This window comes from Sorex araneus, chromosome 2 (genome assembly GCF_027595985.1).
Source record: "Sorex araneus isolate mSorAra2 chromosome 2, mSorAra2.pri, whole genome shotgun sequence".
NCBI lineage: Eukaryota > Metazoa > Chordata > Mammalia > Eulipotyphla > Soricidae > Sorex > Sorex araneus.
Window position 1 is genome coordinate 175300479 of NC_073303.1, and position 17276 is coordinate 175317754.

Genomic DNA, 17276 nt, shown 5'->3' on the forward strand with positions numbered 1-17276 from the left:
ATGGTACTGGCCCATTACTTATCTGCACAGGAAAAATTTATCGTAGATCTATGCAATAAAGCATACCCTCAAATCCAATCGGTTAAATGTTGAAATTGGAGATAATTTACAAAGGAAACATTTTGATCTTTTAAAGGCATACATTAACAATACAAGGTAAGAAAAGATAAAATCTCACTTTACATTAGGTAGATATATTAAATATATAGAGTAGCAATTTCACCAAAATTAAGTTAGAAAAAAAAAATGTGTTCATTAAAAGACATGTTAAAGGAGTTGCAGTGCTGCCAGAAGGGCAACCTGTACCTGTGGGGTGAGTGCATCAGCTGCCTGATTGTTCATTTAGAATTTCTGATACTCTGAAATTGCCACTTCACCCTTGGCCAGACCCTAACAACTTGGGACCTAGTTTCCCAAGAAATTAAATGGCCAAAAGTTAGGTTTGTAGGAGCCACTCCCACAAGCCACCTCCAGCTCAGCTATACAAGCTTTTTTATCAGCCTTGCTTCAGAGACCCATAAATAAATCTTGAAAGAGATCAGAAGTCACAGTAAATCTCAACCTTGCAAGGCAGGGTAAATAAGATGGGGGACAGATGAGCCTGGTGCCCATCCAAGCAGAGATCCCAGTAGCCACTTGCTCCCCTAATCCAAAATCGGTGCCATGCCCCCAGCTAGATTCTACCATCTGGGACAGAACTCCCTGAGATATAACCTGCTGAAAACTTGGGGATGTGGTTTTTGTGACTGAAATCTCCAGGCTTTCTTGGGGTCGGGATGGGCAACCTTCCCCCACCTCCCTGTACTTCTGGAAGCAAGTTCTACAGCCCAAAGCTGCCACCAAGTTAAAAATGCTACTCCAGACTTCCCATCCTGAGAAAAGTACTAAATGTCCTGAACAAACACGATGGCCTCTTAGTACCTTGTATTGTATTGTAATATGGTTTTGTATTGCAAACCATAATGCATTAAAGGAGAGAGAGAGTAAGAGAAAGAGCGAGAGCGAGAAAGAGGGAAAAAATGCATCCAATAGAGGCAGGCTGGGGAGGGGATGGGAGAGCATTTGCAGATTGTCAGAGGGAAATGGGGGGCATTGGTGTTGGGAAATGTACACTGGAGGAGGTATGGGTGTTCTAACATTGTTCTAACAATGGGTGATCTATCATTGCATGACTGAAACCCAATCATGAATAGCTTTTTAATGGTCTGTCCCATGAATATTCAATAAAAAATGTAAAGAAAAAAGACATGTTAAAGAAAATGAAAAAGCAATACAAGAAACAAGAGGACAATTTGTACACACACACACACACAGACACACACACACACAACTATATACATTGATAAGGAAAGCCATTCAGTTTCCCACCAAATTAAATAAACTTTAAAAAGAAACCTTTCAATGTGTAAGAAAATAAAATTTACAAAACATGCTAAGAAGGAATATGAACTCTATAAAAAGGTGAATAAGCTTACTACCAAGAAAAATATAAGTTAAGATGAAAATAAGGTATCAGGGTGTGAGCAGGGTAGGTATTTGCTCTGCATGCAGCAGATATAGGTTCAATCCCCGGTATCCCATAAGGTCCCCTGAGCTGGCCAGGAGTGATCTCTGAGAACAAAATCAGGACTAAGCCTTGATCACTGCTGGGTATGGCCCAAGAATAAAAGTGAAAAAAGGAAAACATAGAAAAGGAAGAAAATAAGGTATTAGTTTAAAATTCAGTGTCCAGTGCTTTGAAGATATAGGAAAGAAATATTGCAGTGTGGTTTTATTATATATTAAATTATGTTTAATTACATATATGTATAACTAACTATAACGTTAGTATATATTATCTTATTCCAGGAAGATGAGTGTCAAAAGTATATCACAAGTTAACAGAGAGATAGTTCAGGGATAAGGCACTTGCCTTATACCTTCAAACCCCAGGTCAAAAGTGACACTACACAGGATCTTCTGGGCTCTGAAAGGAGTGAACCCTGAGCAGAGTTAGGAGTAAGCCCTGAACAATTCTGATGTGGCCCCCTAAAGAAAGTAAGATTTTATGTTACTCATAAAAAATAAAATATTTTATAGAAACAATTCATTGTTTGAACTTAGATAAAAGCAATTGGTGTTTTAAAAATTAAAGTAGATAAGTCCATATAAGTCCATATAAAGGGTAGTGTTTATTGAGTTTATATAGCAAATCAATGAGTGAAGAAGCACATATATTCAAATGTAAGGCATTATTGTTAATGACAAATTTCATAAATTTAAATTTGAGTTTCCAGAAGTAATTTCGCAGTATTGGTGATATCATATGATAGTCATCTATTCTTAGAATATAGATGTGTTCAATGCAATTTCATTTGCTAAATATGCTACTCTTAGCAAGCTGAACTAACTTTGCATTTCTTTTCGTCCTATAAATTCTTCAACAATGATGCCAGTATTATCTTAATTTATGCTAATTGTCCTGTCATTAAAATATGCTCTCAAGAATGTAAGCATTTATCTGTTTGGAAGGGTATGGGATCATATGTGTTTGTGCCTAGAGGTTGCTGCCAGTTCTGTTCTCAGGAAAATATATGTGGTGCTGGGGATTGAACCATGGTTGGCCACCAGAAAGCAAATACCCTAACACTATACTATCTTACCCCCGTTCAAAGTCAGTTTTAATTATTGTTATTCAGGCTTGCATTACTGCATTTTCATTCCACTTTAAGCTTGCTCCATTTTAATAACAGGTAGTCTTTTTTGGACATTATTTATTTTGAAAGTTTTATTTCTCATCTTCCAAGAATAGTCACAAAGAGGTTTTTACTTACTTGTTTATTTATTTATTTTAATAGGACCCACACCCGGTGACTCCTAATGAGCCAGTTTATGCTGATTTCAAGGATCATCTTCCAGGCCTCACCCATAGTAGGCATGTGCCCTAGCACTGGAGCTATCTCAAGGTCCCTACAGAGTTGTTTTGATAAGGTCTTATCTAAGATATTTGCATGAGGAAACAATCTAGAGAGATAAAATTGTGATCCTTTCAGTATCTAGAAAATCTATTACTTGAGCAAATAATGCCTCATTTGGTGAGATGTTGAAGAATATTTCTTCTGGATTTGTTAAAAAAAAATTAAGATTTCCTTTCTGTATAATTGGATCAACATGGAAAGTATCATGTTTAGTGAAATAAGTCAGAAAAAAAGGGACAGACATAGAAAGATTGCACCCATTTGTAGAATATAAAGTAACAGAATGGGAGACTACCACCCAAGAATAGTAGAGATTAGCCAGGAGGATTGCTCTATGGCTTGAAAGCCAGCCTCACTTGCAGGGGGAAAAGACAGCTCAGAGAAGGGACCATCAAGTAAAGCGTGCTTGGAGGGCCCACACAGGATGGGAGATACGAGCTGAAAGTAGACTATAGACTGAAACATGATGGCCACTCAGTACCTATATTGCAAACCACAACACCCAAATGGAGAGAGAGAGAGAGCAAAGAGAGCAAATGCAACAGGGGTGAGGTGGGGTGGGGGGAGATGGGCTGGGATTGGTAGGAGGGATACTTGGATCATTGGTGGTAAAGAATGGGCACTGGTGGAGGGATGAGTGCTCGATCATTGTATGACTAAAATATAAGCATGGAAGTTTGTAAGTCTGTAACTGTCCTCATGGTGATTCATTTAAAATTAAAAAATAAATAAGTTAAAAATAACATATAAAAGAAAGATTAAGATTTCTAAACGTAATCGTTTCCTGCAATTGAGCATTATCTATCTTATTGAGAGTTTGATAAAATAGCATGAATGATGTCAACGACCCTACTATTACTGTTATGAATAACAAACTGCCCTTTGTACCAAGTAATTCAATTGTGGGAAGAAACTAGAGGGAAAATCTATTGAGGATTTTATTGCTATAATAAAAAAGAAGAGAATGAAATACACAGGATGGAATTAGGTGAATAGAAGGAAAAAATTTGACCACCAAAAAACTCTGTGGAAAATGACAGAATGGACAGAATGTGGTATTTGTGAGCAGTATTTTCTACTGTATTTCTCATGGAAATGGTTACATAAGAATAGAAATAAAACATCATTTGACTGTGACAAATTGATGCTCTACATGCTGATATTTAATGAAGTAGTGAATAGAACATCAATCTCTCAACATATAATTGATATGGGAAAAACCAGTGAAGACGAAGACTAGTCAATCTTCCCTTAAAATGCAGATTCTTGACTCAATCGTAGGAAATAACCCATGAGTGAGTCATACAGATAAAAGCAAATAGCTTATTTACACAGAAGTTCACCATCATAAGTGAGTATACTCAAGAGAAATATTATTGATTGCAAACAAATGTCTAGGTTATATGAATATAGAAATGGGGTCAATTAATAAAAGATTTAAAAAGTCAAAATTTTCCTAGAAGACAGAGGCGATGAACAGTGATTTTTCAGAATCAGTGTGCCACCCAGACTCAACCAAGTTGGGCATTTCTGTGGCTTGCCATGATGGTCATGATCTGAGAAAGTGTGATCTTTAAAATAGCATTATAATGAGTATATAATAAAGTTGAACGTTCTCTTTTGGACATTAGGACATTTGGTCAACATGGATTTACTGTTTTTTTTTAGACAGCTTCTCCTTAATAAATTTTCATTTTACTTTATTCAGGTATCATTTTACATATGTTAAGGCAATGTGGATATGGATTTGAAGCACAAATATATTGCCCCTTACACACTATCAGAGTTCTCAAATCCTTACTGTAGCTGTACTTTTTATTGTTGCTTTTTTTTTCCAGAAGTGGGGGCCACATCTGGCAGTACCAAGGACTTGTTTGTGACTCAGAACTCAGGTATCATTCTTTGTAGTACTTAGGGGATAATTTGGGGTGCTGGAATCCAGCCAGTTCAGCCGCTAGCAATGGAATCGTCATGCCTACTGTACCTCTCTGGACCCAAGTCCCTGTTGTTTGTAATTAGGTTTTCAGCATCTACAGGTTATTGATTTTACTATTGTTTGAAGACCATATTCTCAAAGTTTAAGTACAGAAAGCAGAGGTTCCTGGTCAGTGCAGTGGAAGACAGATGGTTCTGTGTCATGATAAATGACAGGATATTGAAGTTACCCATCTTTGATGAGAATGCAGGCATTTTGTCAAGCAAATCACAGGATGTTGTAGTTATTAAAATGTGTTGTGTCTGCCCAAGGGAACATTTCTCATCAAAAAACTTATTTTGATTCCCTTTATATTTTGGTCAGTTGTATACTGTTTGCATTAGGCATTGTCCTATTTTATAGCCATTGTTGGAAAAGTGATTCAAATCACTTAAGAGTAGAATAATAAATTAATATCAAGTATAATTGGCATGCTCCAAAAAGAACTAATATTAATTATAAATTCTAACTAATGTACTTAAAGTTCTTTTTTTCCACTCAGACTTAGAACCAAGTTTGGATCTCAACTCAGTAAGTTATGTCTTTCATGTTAGAAATATGCTATTTAAACATTCCCTCACCACTTATTGATTCCTATTTCCAAAATTTTATATTTATTTTCTGGTTGATTATTTGCAATCAATTGGAGGTATTTTTTGACACTCTTATGATATTTGTTAAACAATATCACCTAAAATTTTTAGTCAATAAATCAGAATATATACATAAAAATTTTGTCTCTCTATTTTCTGTAACAAAGTATGAGTACTCCTATAGAGATATGTTTCAGAGACTTGATTTAAGTGTTTAAAGTGGATGTAAAGAAATAATAAAGAAGTATTCCAGGGCTCCCAAGGACTAACAATAAATATCAAGGATTCCAGGGGGAAATTTTGCTTTACTAATGGTAACACATGACTTCCAAAATGTTGCCAGGAGTCATCAACTTCATATATTGGGTTTCAAATACATGATCAGTCTGTCTAATCTCAGCAACAGAACCAAAACTCTAAAAAGGCATAGACAAGATCAGGGAGAAAACATCTTTTACTAACGGTCATGAGAATGTAAAAAGAGCAGGCAAATTGAACACAAGAAAAAGTAGGAACATTTAATGAATATGTTAGGTATTATGATAGGTATTTTTCTTGCATTCAAGAAGTTATCTCCTATGTCAATTCAGAGCTACCTATATTTTGAAGCTCCTGTTACAATAGAGAAAAATTACCTCAGGAGCAGAAAATGTATTAATTTTCATAGTCATGAATCAATTCAATATACCTGTGTTTCATCTGCGTGGAAACAAACAGTCCTGGTGAGGATTTGGACTGTAAATAAAACTATTTATTTGCAATAAATAAATAAATAAATAAATAAATAAATAAATAACACATATTTCTAGTGAAATTGAAACAAAAACAGTTATTTGGGAAACTCATACTAAGAAAGAACCACTCAATATTATCCAGCTTTATTTTAGTTTGCTTGATTTATTTTTTTTGTCATGATGAGTGGTTCTCACTGCTTTTCTATATGATTGTTTCTTTATTTCCCGTTCTAATATTCAGCTTACTCTGCTCTGTTCGCAAGATAAGAGATTTTCCATCTTACTATGGTTCAGATCATATGCTTCCAGGAGTTTGCTCTCTTTCCAGGAGAGAGAGTTTAATAAGCACCACTTGGATCAACTAATTTATCACTCCAGTCAACTGTAGCAGGAAAACTGGGTTTCCGAGTATAACTACTGCTGCCATGGCCCATTTAGGAAGCAGTTCAGGAAAGACCATGAAGAGTTCAAACTCAAAAAGGATTTTTCTTGCAATGTTTGTTGCTTTGTTGGTTTTTAAAAGGAAGCAAGAGAGGAAGGTAAAAGACAGTTCAAAAAGAATATTAAGAAATATCTGTCCCTAAAGTTGCAAATATTACCAAAAGATAGAAAGATAATAGAAAATATTATGTTTAGTCTGTGAACATTTCTTTAGAAGCACAGTTTCTGTTAACATTTACCTTAGTAACAAAACAATTAAAAATGAGAGCATATATATTTGTTCTAACACTTTAATTCAATTGGATTTGCATTGCCATTAAATTTTCAGAGTTGCTAGATCATTTTATATCCACAAAGTAATGCATAGTATGGGAAATTTAGAGATTTAATATAAATCTGTTTTTCTTACCAAAAAAAAATGGATTGCAAAAAACAGGGAGTGGTAAGAAACTTAAAATAGAAGGGAAAGAGAGGAAAAAGAAGAGAAAATCTCATGAATTCATAATTGAAATTAAATTACTTAGAAAAATAAATACAGTTAAAGAGACACCACCCTGTTTCGTTTTCTGTATGTGAAACAATAAACTTACATGGTTGTAAATATTTATACTGTATTCTTAGCATTCAAAATCATGATTATGCAATATATGATTGCTAAAGCCAGATTCTGACTCAGAGTATTGTACAACATTATTTTTATGGATATCTCCGATTTCCAATTTGAAGAGATTTCCTGCTGTCAAAGCTAAAAGACCCCACAGTTCGGGTTATTTCTTTATTTTTGGTCAGAAATATCTTTAGCAGCTGATCCCAGTTGGGTTCCAGAGTTGTGAATTGGTATTGTCATTGCTTTTCTAACCATTTCACACTCCTCCATGAGGAAGAGGCAATTTAGATGAAAGGTCAGAGTTTAGAAAGAGAGAAATTAACTGAGTGCAAGTGTATATTTTAAATAAGGGAAATTAGATACTAGATTTCCATACTCAAATTAGCAAATGATCACTTTTGTAATAGTTGCAAGAATTTTCACTTATTGACATGCAATTATTTTTTCATTTCATGTTAAAGTTAAACACTTAAAAACATAATTTTATCTAAAATAGTAAGTGAAATAGTTTACTATACAAGTAAATTAAGATGAATTTTATTTTAATAAACAATAAAATATGTAGTAAATGAAGCCTATATATTTTGTAAGAAATCCTTTATGCAAATACAGTACGTCATTTTTATATATCCTAGTCAAGATATTTCAGTTAATGTTAAATATTGATTTAAGTATATAATTTTATATGTCAAATTTTAAATTCTATATTTCAAAATTTGTTTCAGATTGCCAATACAATTTATATCTGTAGATTAAAAGCATATAACAATAGACAAATTCAAGAAAGTACCTCAAGTCAACAAACATACTTAAGTCAAGAAAATTGTATGCTTGTTTGCATCAACATGTGTGAATGCTATATATGTTATTTTCCCTCAGAAACATTCATTTGTACTGAAGCTTTTAAAATGAGAACAACTCTCTATATTTCTTCATCCTGCTGTTACTTATTAGATTCCCAGATGGATTTGGAGTATTCATGTTTTCATGACTAAATAGTCTTGATGTACAAATTGGTGTCCTATGTTATGTTTTTTCAAGTGTGTAACAGGACCTCCAAAGATTATTGACTTAATCATCTTAATTTTTTGATCGCCTCTATTACATCTTAAAACTTTTTAAGAATAATTCACATTGCATCATTCACAGAAAATGTTTTTCCCAGATTGACAAAGCACACAATCAGTATGCGAAAAATAAAATATTGTTCTAATAACATAACATTTATAGTATATTTTATCTTCAGTAAACAATATAGAAAAAAATTTTTTTATTCTTCCTTTAAAGTACACAGCAGGATTACCTGGTTGAGAATCCTTTCCAAGAAATGTGGGAGTTTGGTTCACACACATTGATTTCTATGAATGCCAGCAGTAACTTGACAGACAAAATGCAAAATCATTATAAATCAAAAACAATTCTCACATTGCAAGTGGACTGGATTTTAAGATACGCTTTTGCAATTAACCCAATCCTATTTTTATATATGACTGTGCTTCACACTTGTCAAAATACATTTTCCCAGTAGGAATCACCTCACAATAACACAATTTTCACCTGCTTAATTATTACCTTAAACTGATTTTATCAGTTGGCCTTAATATGGCCTCAATTATCTGTGTTTCCCCTTCATCATAATACTAATTTAGGATCTGATAGAATACAAAAGATGTCTTTTTACACATTTAAGAAATTTATCTTATTTACGGAACTGTGCTTTGTATATTTATTCATTTATTTTATAAATATTTTTAAATAATCCATTATTCGTATTTTCAAGCACTTCATATAAAAATAAATAATCCTTTTTAAAGCCTTAAGGTTACATAAGAAGCATAGTATTTTTTTTTTTCTTTTTGGGTCACACCTGGCGATGGAAAGGGGTTATTCCTGGCTCTGCACTCAGGAATTACCCCTGGCGGTGCTCAGGGGACCATATGGGAATATGGGATGCTGGGAATCGAACCTGGGTCGGCCTCGTGTAGGCAAACTCCCTACCTGCTGTGCTATCGCTCCAGCCCCCAGCAGCATACTATTTTAAAATGATATTATTATCAGGTGAAAATACAAAAAATAATATAATGCGCCACAAATATAACCTTGTTATGATATTAATCAGTGTGTGTTCCTGGGAATCAATTCACATTTTTACATATTGAAACTTTTTTATTTCACTCCAGGAGTCTACATGAAATTTTATTTTATTATTTTTTTTAGATTTTTTTTTTTATTTTATTGAATCACCATGTGGAAAGTTACAAAGTTCTCAGGCTTATGTCTCAGTTATACAATGCTTAAACACCCATCCCTTTACCAGTGCCCATATTCCACCACCAAAAATCCCAGTATACCTCCCACCTTCCACCCCTCCACCCCCGCCTGCATAAATGATAAATTTCACTTCATTTTCTCTTTACCTTGATTACATTCCATATTTCAACACAAAGATCACTATTGTTGTTGGAGTTTTCCTCCAAAAAATACAGCCCTACTGAGAAGGAACATTTGATAATTAGTTTTCCATTGCTGAGAATGAAGAGATATGCAGTCCCTTCATGTACGCAATAGCGGCTGTGCGGTTTAGGGTTTCTGTATTTTAGTTTTTTAGTAATTAAGTCCAGGGAGATTGATATTAGAAATTGCATCATTTCCCTTCCTGGGGCAGCATGGGGCAATGGCTTAGTTCACAGTCTAGAAACATGACTACAAGCATTTGCTGGGACCAAAAGTAGTCTAGCTGGCCTCCGGATCTTGGTCTATCAGCATCAGCATCAGGTGTAGCATGGTGAGCTCACAAAGAGGCGGAAAGCAATCTGAGGTGTGCATGGACACATACCCCTTCAGTTCAGCACTGCTCAGATCCTCTTGCTCTTCCATTGTTTTGTTTTTCTTGGTTGGAGCATGGCCTTCCTAAATTGTCTTCAGAGGCCTGTGTCCTTTCCAAGTTGTAATTTGATTTGATACTGTGGTCTGGAGCCATAGCACAGCTAGAAGGGCTTTTGCCTTGCACAAGGCGGACCCGGGTTCGATTCCTTTACCCCACTCGAAGACACTGGCAAGCTCCCGAGAGAATCTCGCCCACACAGCAGAGCCTGCCAAGCTACCTGTAGCTGTATTTGATATGCCAAAAACAGTAACAATAAGTCTCATAATAGAGACGTTACTGGTGCCCGCTCAAGCAAATAGATGAACGTGGATGACAGTGCTACAGTATTACTGTGGTGCAATACTAGGGTCTGAGGATTCATTGTCACTCAGGCCCTGTGGTGTGTTTCCAGAGAAGCCTCAAGAAAAACATTCCTCTATACTGAGGAGCCTCCCGGACTACATCCAGTGAGTTCACCAGACACCAGGCTTCTGGGGATTACACTCATGTCAGGTGGAGACCTTGAAAGTTCCCTCATTCCTCTACTATCTTCGTGGTCTCCCACATTATATTTTTTTTCAAATTTGCAACAGATTCTACAAATTGCTTACAATTTCTGATGTAATGCTTTTGATGTAAATAGCCTTTTTTTTTTCTTTATGTGAATGGAATATCTCCTCACTTTCCTCCTTGGCTGCCGACTGTTATTTCAGATTGATAAAACTGGCTTCTCTTAGTAGACATTTGGTTTGTTTCCAATTTTTTGCTATTACAAACAGCTCTAGAATGATTGACCTTGAATATTTGTCTTCTGCATGTTTGCCAAGAATATCTGAAGGATGGATTCCCAGAAATGGAATAGCTGGTCATGGGTTATAAAATTTGTTATGTCAATTGATGTTGCCTATTATTTTTCCTGAAGGGATGAGTCAACTAAGAGTGCCACCAGAAATTCATGAACATGCTTCTTTGTTCCAAGCCTTGCTAACAGAGAATATGACCAAATTTAGACTTATTTTCTGAATTAGTAGGTGTTGTGTAATGCCATCATATAATAGTTCACTTCAGTTTCCTTTAATGAATGATAGTAAGAATAGAAATAATATTAACTTATAAAATTAAAGAAACAAAAGTCAGAGAGATAGTAGAGGGGGTCGGGTTGCCTTGCAAGCAAACCTTGCCTTGCCTTGCATTGTTTCATGCAGGTTTGATCCCTGACATCCCACATGGTCTCCTGAGGACCCCCCTGAGTAATATCTGAGTGCAGAGCCAACAGTAAACTTTAAGCATCACTGGATGTTGCCCAAAAAGAAAGCAAAAAAAGTAAACCAATCACGACAACAAAATGCATTATGGTTTTCAATCAGGAACACCTACTATTATTTTGTTTTAACAGAGATTAGAAATATAGTTACAAAATTGAAGTCAGGGCCAGAGTCATAGAACAGTGGGTAGCATGCTTGCCCTGCAGAAAGCTGACGTGGGTTTGATCCCTGGTACCACATATGCTCCCCAAGCCCTCATCTGGACTGGAATGATCCATGAGTATAAAGACAGAAGTAAGTCATGAGTACTGCTGGGTGTGGCCTCAAAACAAACATAAAAATAAATTTAAAAGAAAGAAATGAAGGTCAAATAATAAAAAAGAGAAACACATAAAAAAGGAGAGAATGGAGCTAAAAAGTGGAACAGAGAAGATTAAATATCCTTTTATAGGCTGTTCATTTATCAAAAATGCTGGCATTTAATTTAAATACATCTTTTGATTTTTCAACTTGTAAAACTAGAGATATGTTGAGATATTTTTTTTAAATGAGGAGAATTATTCCAAAGCCTCTAAACACGTTGAAGATACTAGCCTTTGGGTATTGTTGTCAGGTCCTGTGACTAAATTTTTGAAAAGCACTCATCACAATTAACAAGTAAATATATTTCCACTATCTGGATGGATATGTCGCTTTAAGCAGTCAGTTCAGTGGAACTTAAGAACTTTGCTCCCTCTAGTCCTCTGAAATAACTCTCAACTTTAATTGTCATCCAACTTTCACTACAGTAGATAAGTAAGTGAATATCATTTTAACACTGCCTTTCGAAATGCATTTGCCTGTGTTAGATAATTAGTCAAGCTGAAAGTGTTCTGTAAAACAATTAAGAATTCATATCCCCGGAGAAGAGAGAAGCTTGGAAGTACGGTCAAAATCGTAACACTTAGCTGCTGCAGACCTGTACAATAACAAACAGAACAGATGGGAAAACATCAGTCAGCTGGACTACATGAGCACGAACTGGCAGCTCCCAATTGTCTGGGAGCAGAGGTGAATGCTGCGATCAACCTTCAAACTCAACTGCTTTCAGGTTTGTTTGCAAGGGAATCCTGAAGTCAGACTGTGGATGTTAGAGAGCTCAGTATTTTGAAGCTTTGTCCTGGTGAATTGAATCACTATGTTTTTGTTTATTTGTTTGTTTGCTCGCTTTTTAAATAGCTATGGTGGAACTTAACAAGGGTTTTTGGTTCTAAAGTCAATCCTGAAGTAATTGCTATTGTCATTTTTAAATCTTGCCTATGCATCTAAACAATCTCAACAGTTGCAATTTTCTTTCTTTGCTTTTCTTTGGCTTGAGGGCCACACCTAGCCCTTTTTGGCTCCGTATTCAGGGGTCATTCCCAAAAATCATAGAGGGAGCTGTGGATTGAACCCGGGACAGTGAGGCATAAGGCAAGAGGTCTTTCCCCTGTGCTATCTCTCCCGCCCTGCCACCAGCCATTAGTTGAGAGCTTTTAAGAAACTTATAATAAACATAGGCTTGTTTTTCTGCTATACCAACAGATAATACAAAAAAAAAATTTAAAAAAAAAAACCACCTCTGCGCTTGCAGTATGTATCTCTAACCTCTGTGCACACATTCTGTGCTATTAAAAAAATGACAAAGAAATTTCCATCAGAAGTGACTCCAGTGAGCATATGCCATCTGATACTACATGCTTACTGGCAGCTGTGTAGGTGTGAGTTGTGGGAGCTTTGCGGGACACACGGGGCTGAGTCGAATCTGTCATGACTTGTTTCATGGTTTTTGAAAGAGGAACTAGGAGGGCACATTCTCCAATCTGGCTCATTAGGAGCGGTAATGCCAGGAGAAAGCCCCTTCTCTCCTGCCTCAACACAAGGCTGCCAGCTCTGTGATGAGGGAAGGGAAAACAGATCCAGATTGGTTAGAGACTCAAAGGTGAAACTTCAGAGGCAATTCAGGGTCAGAGGGGGCAAAAGCAGTTGTGATAAAGAGTTTCAGGAGGCGGAATAAAGACCAGTCCCAGAAGGTCACAGCGGAAAATTTGAAGTGGCTCTCGAGGAAAATAGGGCTGCCATTCACAGCTTTGCCAGGAAAATGGTGGGCAGTTAGGGGGCTTGAATGTCAATTGACACTCAATAAGGCTCAGGGCCAAAGCTTATTTTCTTTACCAGGAAGGTTATTATTCCTCTTTGGTTTAGCACGGCTGTGCCCTTGGGAAAGAATAACTAGACCAGGAAAAAAATAGTCTTCAAAATTTGATTAAGCTCAGACTTGATCACACAAATTGATTTGCATTTCTTTGAAGAATTTGGCACTCACTCAGGGCTTTTTATGTAAGGTCAGTTTTATTTTTAACCTAGGAAAATATATGCTTCCATATTCAGGAAGGGTGTTCTGGACACAAACAATTGCTAATGATTCTAGAGGAAGACAAGGCGATCTTTTCTTTCTTTCTAGTGCTGAAGTCACATCTGGTCCTTGGTTTTTCCTGCTTACTTAAATTTGAATTTGTATGTCTCACAAAGACCTCATGCTGGCTTAAACATTGTCCATAAATACAAATATCAGGCAATTAAAGAAACTTATTGATCAGACTGGCAACGGTGTTCTGGATTGATGCCAACTGTGAATATTGAAAATATACACAATACACAATCGCTGCTTTGGTCCAATCCAGGATTATCTTTGCCACATACAGAAAACACTCAATTTCTTGTGCTGATAATTTAACATTAGGTAAGGCTTTTTTTCCCACCCAAATGTCAGGGAAAAATAGTGGAGGAAATATTGTTCATTTAAAAGAAATTTTTAGTCCTTCTTAGAAATTTTGAAGAAAAACTCAAGACATTTTAGTTGAATCCTGTTTTTTTCTATATTTAAAAGTGAAATTAAAAAAAAAAGAATTTACCAAAGTGGGAAATCCATATATAATATACAGCCATATATAATAGATAACTCAGATATACTATACAATCATTTAGAGTATCAGGCTTTGTCTCATTCTATCTGAAATTTTTATCAGGTACGAAACAGACCTCAACATAGATCCCACACCGTGTGCACAAGTCGTCAAGTCACCGTTCTTGTTCTATTGCTACACTCATAGTTAAAAAGGATAAGATTTTTTTCCCTCTCAGATAAAATTGGCAATTTTCCTCTGTAGAGGGTTCAGATTGAATCAGGCAGTTACAAGCTCTTTTCAAAGCTCTTGGATATCATAGGCACACATAAATGTTTACACATGGAGATACATGTTTGTGGACAAACACATACACGTGTGCACACACACACAATTACCCTGGGTGTGCACACAGCTCCCTTCCTTTCTATAACCCTCTTCAGCTATATATAAAATGGTTTATCTTGTTACTTTTATATAATTGAGTACAGTATGTTTTAATAAAAATACATATTTTACTGACACGATGAACTGCCATATCTAACTGAACAAGTATAGGGAAATACTATTATTTATCATTTGGCTTTCTAAATTCACTATTTATGTCTAAATTTGTGTTTGAATTTCTAAATTCACCAAAGAAACTGTGAAAGTTATCAACCAATTAATAAAGCTGCATCTTCTAAAAATGCCATCTTGCAGAGTTCCTTAGAAATATACTACAAATTTTGCAGCAGTAATAAACATATCCCATTTCAAACGCACTCTTTCTTACATGGACTTGATCGGAACTGGAAAGGTAGTGTGGAGGGAAGGATGCTTCCCACAGAGATGTCCTAAGTTTGATCCCTGGCACCACATATGGTCCTAAGAACCACTAAGAGTGAACCTGGAGCACAAAATCAGGAGTAAGCTCTGGGAACTACTGGGTATGAATCGCAAATAAAAATTTAATTATGTTTGCCTTTCAACCTTGTCCCCACATCGTGGTGGCCTCTCCTGTGGTTTCAGGAACTCGGGTGCCTGCCACATCTCTCTCTTCCCTTCTTCCCATCCCAGCGCAACCCCAAGTTGGCAAGCCATGACTCTACTCACAGTGGCCGCCAGTGCTTTCTCTGTAAATTTGAAAGATGGATTGTCTGACCTGATACCTAAGGTACAGGCCAGAATTAAAAACTTCAGAGAGCAACATGGCAAGACAGTGGTGGGCTATATCACTGTTGGTATGATGTATGGTGGCATGAGAGGCATGAAGGGATTGGTCTACAAAACATCAGTTCTTGGTCCTGATGAGGGTATCCGCTTCAGAGGCTACAGTATCTCAAAATGCCAAAAGCTGTTGCCCAAGGCTAAGGGTGGGGGAAGAGACCTTGCCTAAGGTCTTATTTTGGCTGGTTGTAACAGGAAAAATCCCAACAGAAGAACAGGTATCTTGGCTATCAAACTTGTGAGCGAAAAGGGCAGCTCTGCCTTCCCATGTTGTGACCATGCTGGACAACTTTCCCAACAATCTACATCCAATGTCTCAACTCAGTACAGATATTTCAGCCCTCAACAGTGAAAGTAATTTTGCTCAGGCATACCCAGAGGGTGTCCACCGAACTAAGTCCTGGGAGTTGGTTTACAAAGACTGTATGGATCTGATCACAAAGCTACCTTGCGTTGCAGCAAAGATATACCAAAATCTCTACTGGAAGGGCAGCAGCACTGGGGGCCATTGACTCTAAGCTGGACTGGTCCTACAATTTCACCAACACGTTAGGCTATCCTGATGCTAAGTTCACTGAGCTCATGCGCGTGTACCTCAGCATCCACAGTGACCATGAGTGTGGCAATGTAAGTGGCCCATACCAGCCACCTTTTGGGCAGTGCCCTTTTAGACCATTATGTGTCCTTGGCAGCATCTATGAATGGGCTGGTGGGGCCTCTCCACAGACTGGCAAACCAGAAAGTGCTTGTTTGGCTGACACAATGACAGAAGGAAGTAGGCAAAGATGTTTTGGATGAGAAGTTACAAGATTATATATGGAATACACTCAACTCAGGACTGGTTGTCCCAGGCTATGGCCATGCTGTCCTAAAAAAGACAGACCCGTGCTTTACCTGTCAACGGGAGTTCACTCTGAAACATCTGCCTCAAAACCCCGTGTTTAAGCTAGTTGCTCAGATGTACAAGATTGTGTCCAATGTTCTCTTAGAAGAGAGCAAGGCCAATAACCCTTGGCCCAATGATGATGGCTCCAGTACTATGGCATGACAGAGATGAATTACTACACGGTCCTGTTTTGGGTGTCACGGGCCCTGGGTGTACTGGCACAGCTCATCTGGAGTTGGGCCCTAGGCTTCCCTCTAGAGAGCCCGAAGTCCATGAGCACGGATGGTCTGATGAAGTTTGTGGACTATAAGTCAGGGTGAAACTGGAGACTGGGGTGAACAACTAGAAAGTGAGGGCGCTTAAAAAAAAATGTAAACTTTTGTTTCAGGGAGCCTTTAAAGGCTTAAGATTAAATTGTATCTGAGGCACTGATACCAAGTTTGAGGTTAGTATAAATTAAGGTTTAAGAGATTAAAAAGTGACCCCTTCCCTAAACAATTCCTTTCCCCTGCCTGGTAAGAGTTGCCCATCAACTATAGGATGAACAGGACTAATGCACGTGGTACAGGTTAGCTTTGCCATGCCCCCTGCCACCACCAACTCTAGAGAGAATCTCGCCCCTTTTCCCTGGGACAAACCAGGTTGCAGACAATCTGCAGTCAGGTCAAGAGCTTTGGCTTCTCCCCTTAATGGGCCAGCAAACCAGGATTCTGCCGTTTTCATAGGAATCATGTTGGATTGTAAGCACGACCAAGCCCCATTTCCTCTCTGTGCACACAGACACTGCTTCTGATCAAAGTTTGTTGGTTAGTTGGGTGT

At 37.1% G+C, this 17276-nt stretch overlaps 1 pseudogene; it reads left to right on the plus strand.

The window, feature by feature from the left end:
• Window positions 1–15443: 15443 nt before the first annotated feature.
• Window positions 15444–16777, plus strand: LOC101556435 (citrate synthase, mitochondrial-like; annotated as a pseudogene).
• The last annotated feature ends 499 nt before the right edge of the window (window positions 16778–17276 follow it).